General features: G+C 38.4%; 1 protein-coding gene across 1 annotated transcript in view; it reads right to left on the minus strand.

The window, feature by feature from the left end:
• NUCB2 (nucleobindin 2) overlaps positions 1 to 16,971 on the minus strand; it is a 43,188-nt gene that overhangs the window by 24,732 nt on the left and 1,485 nt on the right. The window contains exon 2 of the mRNA XM_023582796.3: positions 14,167 to 14,317. The gene's annotated coding sequence lies outside the window, so the exon portion shown is untranslated. The remainder of the gene's footprint in view (positions 1 to 14,166; positions 14,318 to 16,971) is intronic.

Below are 16,971 nucleotides of genomic sequence, written 5' to 3' on the forward strand. Positions count from 1 at the left end.
GAGCCTCACACATGGAGAGGTGACGCAACAAAAAAAGCAACACCATTTCCCAGTGCCACATAACAAGAATGCAGGCAGACACAGAAGAACACACAGTGAATGGACATAGAGAGAAGACAATGGTGGGAAGGGGAGAGAAATAAACAAAATTAAATTAAATTTTTTAAAAAGTCAAATAAAAATGGTAATGAGTGACTTGAAATTGAAAAGAAAAAAAAGCCCAAGTTTAGGAAAGGAGTATATTATAGGTTCAAAATTATTTCTGAATATGATGTATGGGTTAGGGTTAGCCTAATTTTGGAAATAAATATGCTCTATGGACATCAGTTGATTAAAAGAGAAAAGAGACAAATGACTATCTAAAAATATACTCTTAACCTTATTAAATATTATTTCACCATAGTCAATAGTCAAAAATAGGTTTTTTTGTTCAATAAGTTTTCAAATAGGTTAGTAAAATATGAAATCATGTAGGATGTAATGAAGTTGAAACAAAAGAGCAACATCTTGGGAAGCAGACATGGCTCAACTGATAGAGAATCCTCCTACTGTATGGAGGGTCCAGGGTTCGATCCCCAGAGCCTCCTGACCCGTGTGGTGAGCTGGCCCACACACAGAGCTGATGGGCGCAATGAGTGCCATGCCACGCAGGGGCGCCCCCATGTAGGGGTGCCCTATGTGCAAGGAGTGCACCCCACAAGGAGAGCCACCCCACGTGAAAAAAGCGCAGCCAGCCCAGGAGTGGGACCGCAAACCCAGAGAGCTGACACAGCAAGATGACACAACAAAAAAGAGTCGCAGTTTCCCAGTGCTGCCTGATCATACAAGTGGACGCAGAAGAACACACAGCAAATGGACACAGAGAGGGAAGCGGACTTGGCCCAGGGGATAGGGCTTCCGCCTACCACATGGGAGGTCCGCAGTTCAAACCCCGGGCCTCCTTGACCCATATGGAGCTGGCCCATGTTCAGTGCTGATGTGCTCAAGGAGTGCTGTGCCATGCAGGGGTGTACCCCCGTGTAGGGGAGCCCCACGCACAAGGAGTGCGCCACATAAGGAGAGCCGCCCAGCGTGAAAGAAAGTGCAGCCTGCCCAGGAATGGCGCCGCACACACGGAGAGCTGACACAACAAGATGATGCAACAAAAAGAAACACAGATTCCCATGCCGCTGACAACAACAGAAGCAGACAAAGAAGAAGACACAGAAAATAGACACAGAGAACAATCGGGGCGGGGGGGGGGGAAGGGGAGAGAAATAAATAAATCTTAAAAAAAAAAGAAATATCAGTAAAATTGCTTGTACTCATACCAATTGTATGGAAAGATTAAATTATACCATTTACAAATTATTTTAAGCTACAGATTGCTTATTCAGCCCACTTAAAATTACATGGGTGAAGCCATGAAGCATACGACAACATGGATGAACCTGGAGGACATTCTGTTGAGTGAAGAAAACCAGGCACAAAAGGATAAATCCTGCATGCTTGCCCTATTATGAACTAAATATATTATGTGAAATATGAATATGGGTAGACTTACTTATATAAGACTGTTTTTCTTTAAAGCTGAACAAATATAAGTTAATAGTACAAAATGTTAATATCAGACAAAAAAACCCCACATTATACTATGTGAAGAGGACCAGACATTGAGTACTGTAATACATATTGTCTGATTGCATTTATGTAAAATGTAAATATAAACCAATCTATAAAGATGAAATGAGATTAATGGTTATGTAGGTCTGAGGAAGGAATGCTAAGGGGTGTGGAGTCTTTCTTTTTGGAATAATGAAATTGTTCTAAAATTTTTGAGATGATGAATGTACAACATTGTAATTATACTAAAAGCTATTGATTATACACTTTGGATAGAATAGCCAGAAAGAGCAGCTATATACAGTGGGGGAAGCATAGAGAGATTGAGAAGTAAGGAATTTTCTTGTTTGTTTGTTTTTTTGTTTACTATTATTATTGAAATAATAAAAATGCCCTAATAATGATTGAAGTGATCAATGCACAACTATGTGATTATACCAAATACCATTGATTGTACACTTTGGATGATATGTATGTTTTATTAATATGTATCAATAAAATTGATTTGTTTTTTAAAAATTACATTGGTAGAGCAAGTAGCAGGTATGGGGACTGGGATACAAAGATTAAAAATAACAACAACAAAAATTAATCCAAAAAGTTCATATATAGATAAAACACAGAGAAGTAAAGCCAGGGAAGCTTCACTTTCCTGGATACAGGGTTTGGAATGTTAAGTCTTCTGATCAAGTTTAGACCTTGAGAACTGTGGGGAAATGGCAGTGTAGGAAGTTCCACCAGAACACCTATTAAACAGATAAGAACTGTCTGCATCAACTATTTCGAAACTCCAGAGTCCAGGAGAACACTGTAAGGCATCCAGGAAAGAGCAAGAAGGTCTGTTTCCTAGGAAGCAGAGGGGGCACTCCTAAAGCCATTGGCAAGCAGAAGCCCAGGACAAGACAGCGGCCCAGAAAAGACAGGGGGCCCTGCACTTATTCTCCTGGGACTGAGCTTCCTGATAGGAGAGCTAAACTCTGACAGACAGCACCAGCCAATGCAAAGCCAATTTGAAAGATGGTAAAAGGTGTTTTTTTATTAGGTTTGCTTGATTTTGAGATTGAAGAACATCTCTTTCATATCACCAACTGGTTACAAACTCAAGAAACAGATATCTCAGGTAATAAATCCAAGAATTAACACTTTAAAATATTTAAAATGTTCAGTGTGCCATGAAAGAAACAGGAAATGATGGCCCATCCAAAGGAAGAAGATAAAAATCCAGAAACTATCAAAAAAGAAGACCAGACTGTGAATATACCGGACAAAGACTTGTAACAAATGATCCTCAGTATGCCCAAGAAGATGAAGAAAATATGAGAAAGAACTAAAGGATATTAGGAAAACAATGAATGAACAATGTGAGAATCTCAATAAAGAGACAGAAATTTTAAAAAAGAAACAACAGAACTACTGGAGTTGAAGACCACAATAACTGAAAAGAAAAATTCCAGTAGGGTTTTTCAACACTGGAGCTGGCAAAAGAAAGAATCAGTAAATTTGAAGACAAGACAACTGAAATGAGTCAGGTAAAGGAGTGGAAAGAAAAAAAATTATAAAAAGGGAAAATAGCCTAAGAGAACTCTGGGACCCAATCAAATATACCAATATATGCATTATGAGTATCTCAAAGGAGGGAGAAAGAGAGAAGGGGGCAGAAGGAATAAACAAAGAAATAATGACAGAAAATTTCCCAATCTTAGCAAAATTACATGAATATACACATCCAAAGCCAAGAGGACACTAAGTAGGATAAACTTGAATAAAATACTCCCTGTCATATTCTGAACAAACTGTCAAACTCAAAGGGCAAAGGAGAGAGTTCTGAAAGCTGTAAGAGAAAAGTGGTGTGTATGTATGTACATATAAGGGAGTCCCAATTAGATTAAGTGCCAATTTCTCATCAGAAACCATGGAGGCAAGAAGGCAGTGGGTTGAAATACTTTAAGTTCTGAAAGAAAGCAAGTGCCAACCAAGAATTTTATAGCCAGTCAGACTTTCTTTCAAAAATGAGGGAAAGATCAAGATACTCCCAGACAGGGAAGTTTACCACTACTAGACTTGCTCTACAAGCAATATTAAAGGGAGTTCAGAGTGAAAAGCAAAAACTGAATCTTCATTTGCAAAAGAATGAAGGTGGACCCCTATCTCACACCATATTAAAAAAACAGGAAGCGGATGTGGCTCAACCAGATGGGAACCCACCTACCACATGGGAGGTCCCAGGTTTGGGTCCTGGTGCCTCCTAAAGAAGATAAGCAGATGCCCACACCTGACACAGTGAGTTGGATGCTGCACCCCATCATGACAAGCTAGATGCCATACCCCACCACAATGAGCTAGATGCCACACCCGCTGTAGCAAGGAGATGCCTAGGAGAGCAGATCCCACAAGCCAGCAGACACCACAGCCTGTGGGCAGCGGATGTGGCTCAGGCCACTGGGCACTCGCTTCCCATATGGGAAGTCCCGGGTTTGGTTCCCAGTACCTCCTGGAGAAGGAGAGTAAACAGTGAGCAGACAGACTAGAAAAGGGGGAAGGATAAATAAAAAATGAAAAATAAAGTAAATAAGTCTTTTAAAAAAAAATCAACACAAAATGGATCAAAAACTTAAATACATGAGTCAGAACTATAAAAAGCAATGAAGTCCTGATATATACAATAACATGGATGAATCTTGAAGACATCAGGTAGAGTGAAGTAAGTCAAATATAAAAAGGCAAGTATCGAATGATCTCACTGATATGTAATAATTAGAATAAGCAAATTCACAGAGTCAGAATCCAGAATACAAGTTACCAGGGGATGGGATGGGAGTAGGGAATGGGAAGCTAAGGCTTAACATGTACAATTTCTGGTTGGTGTGATGGAAAAGTTTTGGTAATGGATGGTGGTACTGATACCATAACATTGTGAATGTAATTAACAGCACTGAATTATATATTTGAATGTGGTTAAAGGGGGAAATTTTAGGTTACATACATTACTAGAAAAAATATTAAAAAGAAAAATCCATGAAACTGTACAACATAGTAAAACCATGCACTATAGTTAATAATACAATTATAAAAATGTGCTTTCATCATTTGTAACAAATGCAGTATGCCAATGCAAAGGGTAAATAATAGGGTGGTATATGGGAACCCTGCATTTGATGTACATTTTTCCTTTCTATGAAAACCCACAACTTCTCTTAAAAAATAAAAATTTATACTTTGCTTCAGTGGACGTAGACACAAAGCTCTTCCTTGATTTTAGTTTAGAGATGGTCAGACTTTCATTCATTCTGGATTTACTTTTAACTCTTGCAGGAATGAAACAATGAATTGTGACTGACATTTAAAAAACCAAAATATTTTATATTTTGTTAATTTTAGAGGACAAAGACAGACTTTTGATGAGATACCTGCTTGTTTTAAAATCAAATACAATGAAACTGATTAATAATAACCAATATATCTAGACACAAAAGGTCATATATTAGGGAAGCGGACTTGGCCCAATGGATAGGGCATCCGTCTACCACATGGGAGGTCCGTGGTTCAAACCCTGGGCCTCCTTGACCCGTGTGGAGCTGGCCCATGTGCAGTGCTGATGCACGTAAGGAGTGCCATGCCATGCAGGGGTGTCCCTGCGTAGGGAAGCCCCATGCGCAAGGAGTGCGCCCTGTAAGGAGAGCCGCCCAGTGCGTAAGAAAATACAGCCTGCCGAGGAACGGCACTGCACACACGGAGAGCTGACACAGCAAGATCACACAAGAAAAAGAAACACAGATTCCCATGCCGCTGACAACAACAGAAGCGGACAAAGAAGAACACGCAGCAAATGGACGCAGACAACTGGTGTAGGAGAGGGGTGGGAGAGGGATGGGAGAAGGGTTGGGGAGGGGTGGGGAAGGAGCAGGGGAGGGGAGAGAAATAAATAAAATAAATCTTTTAAAAAAAGGTCATATATTATATGATTCCATTTATATGAAATGTTCGGAATAGAAACAGAAAATAGATTAGTGGTTGCCTAAGGCCAGGGGGTGAGGTGAGGGGTGGGGATAAAAGATGTGTATGAGGTTTCTTTTTGGGCTGATGAAAACATTCTAAAATTAGAATGATTAATGACTATGCTTGTGAGCCTGTACACCTGAAATAAGAACAAAGCCTAGAGCAGCAGTGTGCCTAAGAGTTACCTCCTGAGAGCCTCCGTGTTGCTCAAATGTGGCCAGTCTTGAAGCCAAACTCAGCATGTACATTCGTTGCCTTCCCCCCATTGTGGGACATGACTCCCGGGGATGAGCCTCCCTGGCGCCAAGGGATCACTACCAAGTACCAGCTGATGATGTAACTAGAAAATGACCTTGAATAAAAGGGTCAACTCAGACCAGCAGAATATCTCTGTCTACATATAATACAGGAATTAAAAATGCTTTTTGATCTAAATCAAGGGGGAAATGGAAAGGTCAAATGAGTTTATATGACTATGAGTCTCTAGAAAAGAGCCAGGAGGTTATCAGAGGGGTTGCCCTTATGGACACCTGAGCAGAATCCCAGAGACAGATAAAGTAGATACAACCCCAGGTATTGGTTCTTCTGAGGGCTACAGAGACCCACAGATTTTATGGTCATGGCAGATGGAGTACACTGCCATGTCAGTTGGCCCTTCTTTGGAGTTGGTGTTTCTGTGTGATGGAGCTGGACTCAGATGTGATCTCTTTTCACAAGCCTTTCCTGTTACTTTACCAGAATTGTAGTTGGTGCTGGGGTTTAAGATATACCCAGGGGATCTGAATCTCTGGACTGACCATATGATAGCCAGGCCCTGAGCCTCAACAGACTTCAGCTCCTACACTCTGGTTTATTAGACTTACCCCTTTCAGCTAACATGGAGGTAAAGAATGTCAACCACCACACCATGGAGTCAAGAGTGCCTACAACTGAAAGCAGGAGGATTGCATCCAGCATCCATGTGGAATCTAAGCTCCCTCTTGACATAGATGTGGAATGAACACAACCAATCCAAGGTCCACAGGAAGGAGGAATACAGTAAGGATTAGAGTGGACTTACTGATATTCTATTCATGAACTATTGTGATTAGTAATCGAAGAAAATGTGGCATTGGTGTGGAGAAAGTGGCCATGGTGGCTGCTGGGTGTGGGGAATGGGAGGAAGAGATGAGATGTGGAGGTGTTTTCAGGACTTGGAGTTGTCCTGGGTGGTGCTGCAGGGACAATTACCGGACATTGTAGGTCCTCTCATGGCCCACTGGATGGAACGTGGGAGAGTGTGGGCTATGATGTGGACTATTGACCATGAGGTGCAGCAATGCTCAGAGATGTATTCACTAAATGCAATGAATGTGTCATGATGATGGAGGAGAATGTTGCTATGGGGGGAGTAGTGCGGTGAGGGGGGTGGGGGATATATGGGGACCTCATATTTTTTGAATGTAATATTTAAAAAAATGAATTAAAAACAAAAACAAAAACACAGATTCCCATGCTGCTGACAAAAACAGAGGCAAACAAAGAAGATGCAGCAAACAGACACAGAGAACAGACAACCAGGGCGGGGGGGGGGAGGGGAGATAAATAAATAAATAAATAAATAAATAAATCTTTTTTAAAAATTAGAATATTATTCGATCTTGTGAATATACTAAAAAAAAGTAAATTGTATATTTGAAAATGGTGAATTTTATGGCATATGAATTATATATCAATTTTTTAAAGTATGAAAAATAGATTTAAAAAAGGTTATAAAATAAATTGTGACAATCAAAAAAATACAGGGAGTAGATGTGGCTCAAGTGGTTGGGCACCTGTATCCCACATGGGAGGTCCCAGGTTGGGGCCCCAGAGCCTTCTGGGAAGAAAAACAAACAAGAAGCGAAATGGGCGAGGAAGCCAAATCAGGGGAACCAATGTGGCTCAGTGGTTAGGCGCCAGCTTCCCACGTACGAGGTCCCAGGTTCAATCCCTCACCCCTGGTACCTCAAAAATCAATCAATCAATGAAAATTTACAGGCCATCATTAATCTTCTATAATAGCCACGTTTTATAATTTTTGATAATTTTCCAATTTTCTATGTTCTTAATGACTTGTGTGCTTGTTCTAAAACTACTAAAAAGGCAATGGTTTATTTAAATATTTTAAGTGATGTTATTAGGTGCACACAAATGCAAGATCTTCCACCTTTATAGATTTAATCTTTTATCATATCTAAGTAACCTTCTTTATCTCCAAGTATACTCTTTGCCTTAAAGTCTATTTTGTTTTATAGTGATCTTTTTCTATCCTTTTTTTTCCTTTCTATCCTCTTACATTAATCTTTCTGCATCCTTATATTTTAAGATATATCGCTCATAAACAGTTTATAGCTACTGCTTGGCTTTGTTTTGCTTTTTTATAGTAGAATAACTCTCCTCAAAGCATATTTAATTCAACTACTGGACATTTCAATGACAAATTTATTTAAGAATGACTGACAAACAATAAACTGACAAAAAATAATTTAAAATATATGCAGTGGGAAGCAGATGTGGCTCAAGCAACTGGGCTCCTGCCTACCACATGGGAGGTCCCGGGTTCAGTTCCCGGTGCCTCCAGGAGAAGACAAGCAAGACCAAGCTGATGCAACAGGCTGGCACGGCAAGATGATGCAACAGAAGACACAAGGAGGAAAACTAATGAGAGGTACAACAAAGCAGGGAGTGGAGGTGGCTCAAATGATTAGGCACCGCCCAAAAGGAAGATAAACAAATAAAATATATGCAGCTTTTTTGCTGTTGTTTTGTTTTTATCTAGTCTGAGAGTCCTTGTGCTTTAACTGGAGTTTATTTTCTCTGTTCATATTTAATCAAATTACTGTTAACTGTACTTAAATCTAAAAGGCACAGTTCTTCCACAGTTTAACATCTCAAAAATTAGAGCATGTCTTTCAATTAATGCAATATTAATTATGGTTGGCACAGGCTTTATCCCTAACTGCCATGCATGAACTTTATTCTTACTGTCATCTCTTCAGATGTTTGTTTGCATTGTTGGTACTTCACAAGTGAGTATTGAAATTGAAATGTCTCTCTTTTTTTCAGACTGTCTTCAAAAATATTAAACTATGATTTGGCATTGAAATGAAAAACTGTTTTATAAGCATGGTGAAGAACCTGATATTAGTAAAGCTAATAGTTGATATTAGAGGATTAACAGAAACATTACATTTTCTTCTAAAGGAACAATTTAGTGCTTTAGATAGGATGATATTCACAAGTAGGCAATATTATTACAATTTACATACATGCCAAAGATCACTTATCAGCAAACAAACAATGCAATGAAGGCACCAGAAATTGACAATGTCTCCAATAAATTTAAAAAACATAGGAAGGAACCTGAGGCTGATGTGGTGATTCATGTATCATTAAGGCCAACATTAATTTGTCAGAAACTTTCAGTGTTTGAGATTCCAACAACATGTAATGAGGAAAAAAACAAAAGAGTTTATCAAATAGAAAATGCTGGCAAAATACAAAAGAGTTTATCAAATAGAAAATGCTGGCAAAATACAAATGTTCTTTCACATGCCTTGAAATGATACACTAATGTTAAAGGTGCTAGAGATCAATATCATGCAAATGGCTTAGAATTAGCATATCCCTGCAATGCTACACAAAAATGTCTATGGACAAAGTTGCTGCCATAATGAATTTTAAACTACAAAATAATTTACCAAGATGTTATTGTATACATTAAAAAAAAAAAGGATGGATAATGGCTGAGGTAAGAGAAGGCTGGCTAAATCTATTGTGAATGTCCAAGAGCCCTACCTAATCTGCCAGGTGTGTCAGTGTAGTTCTGAGGCTATATATCTGCGTAGTTAAGAACAGGTTGGCTGAAAAGTAATACAACCTGGTGTTACTCCTGATGCCATGTCTAGACAAATGCAACCCCTAACCATTTAAAGTCAACATCCATTTAAGGGCAGTTTAAAGAAACAATGTGATTCTGAAAATTTGCTTTTGTCATCTTCTGCTAAGATCAAGAAAGCACCAACATCGAAGCTTGCAAAAATGGGTATCATGGGATATGAATGTGGCTCAGGCAACTGAGCTCCTGCCTACCACATAAGAGGTCCATGGTTCAATTCCTGGTGCCTCCTAAAGAAGACAGCAAGCTGGCATGACAGGCAGGCACAGCAAGTTGACACAAGATGATGCAACAAGAGACACAAGAAGAAAAACATAATGAGATACAACAAAGCAGGGAGCAGAGGTCCTGGTGCCTCCTAAAGAAAAGGAGCAGGACAGCGAGCTGACACAACAAGATGATGCAAGAACAGACACAAGAAGAAAAAACATAATGGGAAACATAACAAAGCAGGGAACAGAGGTGGTTCAAGCAATTAGGTGCCTCCCTCCCATATCAGAGGTTGTAGCTTCAGTTTCTGGTACCTCCTAAAGACACAGCAAGTGCAAACAAGAGGGTAGAGAAATAAAAAATTAAATAAATGCTAAAAAAATGGGTGTCAGAGGCTAGGAAGAAAATTCCACTTTCCATAGTAGAGCGATGCTATATGGAAAAACATAGATATTAACAATTTTAATTTATAAAAAAGTGTTTCAAAAGACTGAGACTGAGAACATGAAGAAGACTTAGGAATATCTTAACTAGTTCATTTCATTTTAAATTTCTCATGTATACACACAAGTGATGTGAGAAAAAATTATGTAATGTCTAATGAGTGTAAAAAAGCTCTTTCAATAAGCATAAAATAGAATTACAATTGATAAAATACAGTGTCAGTTTAATTGGCAACATTCTTTCTATAATGTATACAATGATATACAGTCTTAAGAGTGGATGAAATATCATGTCTTGAATTTTAAATCTACCACCTTCTACTGGGCTATTTTTTCTGCCTACTTACTGTTCTTTTTCCTCTTCTTTCTTGCCTCTTTGTTTTTGATTGATGAATATTTTTTTAATACACTTTCTCCTCTACTAGTTTCTGTTGTTTTAGTGTTTATCATAGAAATAAGTAAAATAATTAATTTAGTGAAGTCTAAAGCTAATTAAAACAGTTATTCTACTCCTTTATAAGGCCTCAATAAATGTTAACTGTTATCATAATAGAAGAAACGGAATGTGTTCTAGCACATTAGGTAGAAAAGTAATGACACAGAAGTCTGTTTAAATACCAGTTTATGTCAAATTTGTCAGAAATATGTTGTTGAGATTCCCGTGAGCTGGAAAATATACAAATATCCATACAAAATACGGAGAGATGAAGGATAAGGAGAAGCAATGGGAGGAAGGGGGGACTAACCTACTTTTCTGCCATTATGTGGACAGTAAGAATGCCCTTCCTTCCTTTGTCCCCCTCTTCTTTCATAACAAGGAGAGAGACCTAAAGAGGAGGCACTGAGCTGAACTAGGCTGAAGCAGTACACTGACCCAAACCTGGACAGGCTGATAATTTACTTCTCCAAAGTAGGAAGATGTGAAATCTGAAATCACGCCGTCATCCCACAACAGCATAGAAAGCACTGACCCCCAAATGAATCTGTGACTCGGGCAAAATTACAAAGTAAACAGAGACTTTGAGCTTTTCCTAGTATTCAACAGATACAAAATAATTTCCCTAAATCCCCAAATTCCCAAGGGAATTTATAAAGGGAATTATGTCCCCCTTCCCTTGCTTCTGCTAAATCAAAATTCCTATTCATACTGAGGCAGGTTTCTTAGTTATTTGATACTTAACAGCAGTTATACAGATTAAGTTTACTGCTGCGCGCGCACACATACACACATACATAGCACACTTGAGGCAGTTTCCTGTTTTGATTTGGGGGCGAGATCCTGGAAGTGGTTAGTCCAGGGGTAGGGGTGGGGGTTGGGGTAAAAGGAATGAATAACCTGAGACTAGTCTCTCTCTTCCCTTGTAAGAGTCTCTGTTCCTCCTTCATATTTTTCTCCCTCCCTTTTATTTCTCTCCCTTTTAAACTTAAGATTGATTTGAATTATGTTATCTTTAATCTGCTATGTGTCTTTATTAATTCAACATTTATTAAGTACCCACTATATACCAAGTATTATGCTGGAATACAAAACTGAGGTAGACCTGGTCCCTACCCTCATAGGGTTTTCAATCTAATGTGGAAGACAGCCAATTACATAAGCAACTGCAACATGAAAAAGATGCTTACAAAATAATGTGTAATATGATCCTATCTCTGGTAATTTAAAAAATACACATTAAAATAGTATTCCGCCAATAGATATTTTGTCAGGTGACGTATTTCTAAATGTTTCTTAAAAACAAAATTAATCTATTTTTATACTCATAAGACTCTCAATTATTTGGTTTATTTTGGATTAATGAATCTAGATGGGGAAACAAAGGAAATTGAAGCACTAGTAGCAAAAGAATTATGCCTAAGTAGTACAAGGAAAAATGCAAAAGCTTGCAAACTTACCAATACACTTTATAAAAATAAAAATCTTAATTTACTCCTTATCACCATTCTTAAATTCCTAAGAGACTGATTCAGTCTTAGATTCTTACCCCATTCAATTTTCATTCCCTGAATTTCAGTTTCCTTTTTCTCTAAACTGTTTATTTCAATTAACTTTCTTTACAGAAATAGTGGCAATAACCATTTCACAAGACAAGAATAAGTATATTTTCATAATATTTACAAAGAAAACTCTGGAAGGAAATAAAATATAGGTATGTGTAAGTAAGTTAAGCAAGGGCTAATAGGAAGAGGAAATTTCAAGACAGGTAAATAGGGAAGCGGACGTGGCTCAATTGACAGAACATCAGCCTACCATAGGGAGGGCCCAGGGCCTCCCTGACCTGTGTGGTGAGCTGGTCCACGCACAGTACTGCCGTGTGCAAAGAGTACCGTGTCACGCAGGGGTGCTCCCATGTAGGGGTGCCCCACGTGCAAGGAGTGCACCCTGCAAGGAGAGCCGCCCCAAATGAAAAAAGCACAACCCACCCAGGAGTGGCGCCACACACACAGAGAGCTGACGCAGCAAGATGACACAACAAAGAAGAGACAGTTTCCCTGTGCCACACGATAATGCAAGCAGACGCAGAAGAACACACAGCAAATGGACACAGACAGCACACAATGGAGGGGAAGGGGAGAGAATAAAATAAATTTAAAAAGACAGGTAATAGTTAACTGGTTATAAAAAAACAAACAGGGAAGCAGTTGTGGCTCAACTGATAGAGCATCTGCCTACCATGTGGAGGGTCCAGGGTTCGATCCCCAGGGCCTTCTGACCAGTGTGGTGAGCTGGCCCACGCACAGTGCTGCTGCTGCCACACGCAAGGAGTGCCGTGCCATGCAGGGGTGTCCCCCACATAGGGGAGCCCCACAATGCAAGAATTGCGCCCCACAAGTAGAGCCGCCCTGTGCAAAAAAAAAAAGTGCAGCCTGCCTACAAGTGGCGCTACACACACGGAGAGGTAACACAGCAAGATGACGCAACAGAAAGAGACACAGTTTCCCAGTGCTGCATGAGAAGAATGCAAGCAGACACAGAGGAACACACAGCGAATGTACACAGAGAACAGACAATGGGGGGGGGGGGGAAGGGGAGAGAAATAAATAAAATAAATCTAAAAAATTTTTTTAAAAATGAAAAAAAAACAAACAAAAATTTAACTAGTAAGGAAGACAAACATGACTCTCACGTGATCATACTGAACTTAAATGTATCTTAAGATGGAAATAGTTTTCAACATAAATTTAGTTACTGATGATCATGAAATTATGTCCTTGGGGCAACTTATCTCTGTCTTTTTAGGCCTTGCATGTAACAAGTGCCTTAATAAATGTTATCTTTTTAAAATATCCACAAATCGTTTTATAAGCATTTATGTATGACTTGTAAAAATAACCAGAAGAAGCCAATCAAGACAGAAATCGAACTATGGGATAAAGGTAAAAACAGAAACATAATTTATTAGATGATAACTATTTCCTTCTTTAGACAATGGTCAGCCATAAAGTTCTAGCCATGGCAAATTACTGAAGCTTCTGTAAGTGATTATCATAATTTACGAATCTCAGAGAAAAAAAGAGAAAAAGGTCTGTGCTGTGATGGACACTTCTATTTGCCTGCCAGTATCCAATTTTCCCCTTCCTCCAAAAGCCCAATTTTATTTAGAGGAGCCATGCATCCAGCTACATTTCCCAGCTACCCTTGTAGTAGAGCTATAGCCATTTGAGCAAGCTGTGTGCCAGGAAAACTCCTTAAAGGGAGAGGATACATGCTTCTTTGACTTTTCCTTGCTGCCTGGAACTTGGCTGTGATGGTTAGAGCTCTAACAGCTACCTTGGACTATGAGGATGAGGGTCAAACCTTAGGAACGGCATTTTAAGCAATTGTAAGAAGCTTAGGTTCCTGATGACTTCATGAAGCCTACTCCCAGAATTAATTTATAGACAAAAATAAAAAAATTGTGTGTTTAAGGCCCTATTATTAAGTCTCTGTTTTTGTTTCTGCTTTTCTGTTTCTATTTTTTTATAACCAAATGCAATTCTTAACTGAGCACTTACCTTCAGACGGGTAAAGGATTTTTATCTCCTCTTTAGAGATGAGGCTATTGATCCAGTGAGGTTAGATGACTTGCACAAAGTCAAATTAGTGAAGAGGTGGTCTTGGCTTCTAGCCCAATGCTTTTTACCAAAAACTGCCTCTTAAGAAGTTCTAAAAGTATAAAAGTGAAATTAAAAAGCATATTAAATATAGATATAGATTAAGCCTTATTACAGTGGTAATGGCACATCACAGAATGCATTCATCACATACTAGACAAACAAAAGTGCTGAATGTTTATGATGTGGAAGGGGACTAAATAATATTGTATTCCTGTGGTGGGGGGAGAGATATATTTATTAAGTAAAAACAATTAAATAGAGTATATAGAGATATTGATTTATTGTATCCAAGTTATACCAAAGCTCTTTCCCTTTAAATAACTAAGGGCTCAATTTAAAAGCTTATTTTCTGCAGCAATGAGAGGCTCCTTAACTGGAATTTTTCTTAAAATCCTTAACTGGAATCTTGCTTTACTCTTACTTGTGAAAAATAAACCCTCATTCCAGTCTCAGAATCAGTAACAAGAAATAACCCAAATTTTTGTGAAATCCTATTGACAAAATACAAGGTATTTAGCTCACACGCAAACTCATTGGTGAACATAATTATTTCTAAGCAGTCTGGAAAGAAAATAAGCAAATAAGATATATTCAAATATTAAGAACACATATTTCCATCTTTACATTTACCTTTAATATAAAATCATCTACGCAGACGAGTAGTCATAAACTTGTACGCTGGGAAGGTATAGGACAATTACTAACACAACAGCATTAAAAAACAAACAGATTGAATACTAACCACCTATAAAATTAAGCTAATACTACTTCATAGGTTTATTGATGAGATGAAAACAAGAATGAATAAAGGCAAAGTGGCTAGTACAGTGCATGACAAGAGTAGATCGTCAATAAATATTAATGATCTTCCCCTCTTGTACCTGTAATGAAAATCTGCAAAACACCTAAAAGCAAGAAACTAGTTCGAAAGACAACCTTTAAATGTCTGTTTTTGAAAAGCTGCCATTAGAGCCCTCCTCTGAGTATTACCATAGTGGAAGTTCTGATACAGCTGAAGGCCAAAGGAAGAAATACATTCAACAAAAGAGGAACACAATCTCTTTCTGTTGCAAGAGAACCAGGTTTCTTCCTCCCAGGCACTGCCCTGAGCCAGGAGACCTGACCTGGATTGGCTTCTTCTTACTGTCAATGTCATGAACCTGACAGCAAAAAGGAGTGGAGAAAAATAAACGGCTTCTGGCTTCTGCATGACAGTAGTGACAAAGGCAACAAGTAACCTAATGCTTAACTCCTATTTTCCCTTTGGAAATGAGTTAATGGCTCAGTGAGGGTCAAAATAATCAGGTGTATTTCCACTTGAGCTGGACTGCAATCCTTTCCTGTATCAAGACTATCAGTATAGACTTTAGAGTCTCCCATGCCCTTATCTGTAGAAAAGGACACCAGTAAAGGAAACCATTATATCTCCTTTTGTTCAGATACTACCACAAAAGGTGGTCCTGTCTTTGCTAATACCTACTGTTACTTATCTGTATCACTCAATAAACATTTCTACAAAAATTGCAGTCTTCATTATTTATACATACTGTACTTCAGATAACTAAAATAGGTGAAAAATAAAATAAGTGGAAAAGCTCTGCCAAAAATAAAAGTATCAACTGTTGTCTCAACTTCCATTAGATTGCTTTAGAATTTCAGACTCAAAGAATTCTGGGACCAGATATGATCTTTGAAGTGATCTGGCTCAACCTCCTGCTTTTATAAGAAAAGTTACAAAATAGCACCAGAGAGTTGGCCAAGATCATCTGGCAGAGCCAGGATTGGAATCTGGCCATCAAACTCTAAGAAGTATGCTTTTCACCATATCATAGCTTAAATAATTTTTTTTTAGATTGAAAATCGTTTAAGTGTGCAAAGGTTAATTTTATATGTCAACTTGCCTAGCTTATGGTGTCCAGCTGTTTGGTTAAACACTGGCCTAGCTGTGTGGCTCTGGAAGTATTTTGCAGATGGGATTAGCATCTATCATCAGGAGACTTTAAGGAAAGATTACCCTCCATATTATGGGTGGGTCTCATCCAATCAGTTGGAGGTCTTAATATCCTGACCCCTGTTTCAGCCACAAGTAGCAAATTTTCCTTTAGTAGACTTTCAAGTGTTTAGAAAAAGTTCATCATCCAAATACAGTCAATCTAATTATTAAATACTTAAAAGAGGATTTTAAGGATTTTTTTCAATACATTTAAAAATCCCAGACTTGATTCCTCCAGTTACCCAATACTTAAACTATGCACCCTCCAGCATTTAAAGGATCCTTAGAAAGCAAAAAGCAATTTGAATATTAGCTCAAGTAAAGCAAAATTAGTTTGGTATAACTGTAGAGATATGTAAACTATCATAAAACAAAAAGACACTGATACTGAACTTTTTACTGATGCTCTGTTAGTGCCCATAAAAAATAACTAGTGTTCTGAAAGGTACCCTAATTGCTGTAATTGTGCTTTCCCATTTCCATGGTATTTACAGAATATAATTAACTAGATGAAAGGTGCCCTGAAAGGGGTATATACAAAATGTGTGGAATGAACAGCTTTTACCTTGAGAGATCAGGGAAGGGTAAGCACAACCATGGGCTTAAGACTAGAAAAATGGGTAAACTAGGATAGATGGAGAACAGCATGAGTAACCAGAGGTGACAGAAATGAATTTTTGACTCATACTAAAAGGTTGTTCGAGATCATG

This window comes from Dasypus novemcinctus, chromosome 10, assembly GCF_030445035.2.
Source record: "Dasypus novemcinctus isolate mDasNov1 chromosome 10, mDasNov1.1.hap2, whole genome shotgun sequence".
Lineage (NCBI taxonomy): Eukaryota > Metazoa > Chordata > Mammalia > Cingulata > Dasypodidae > Dasypus > Dasypus novemcinctus.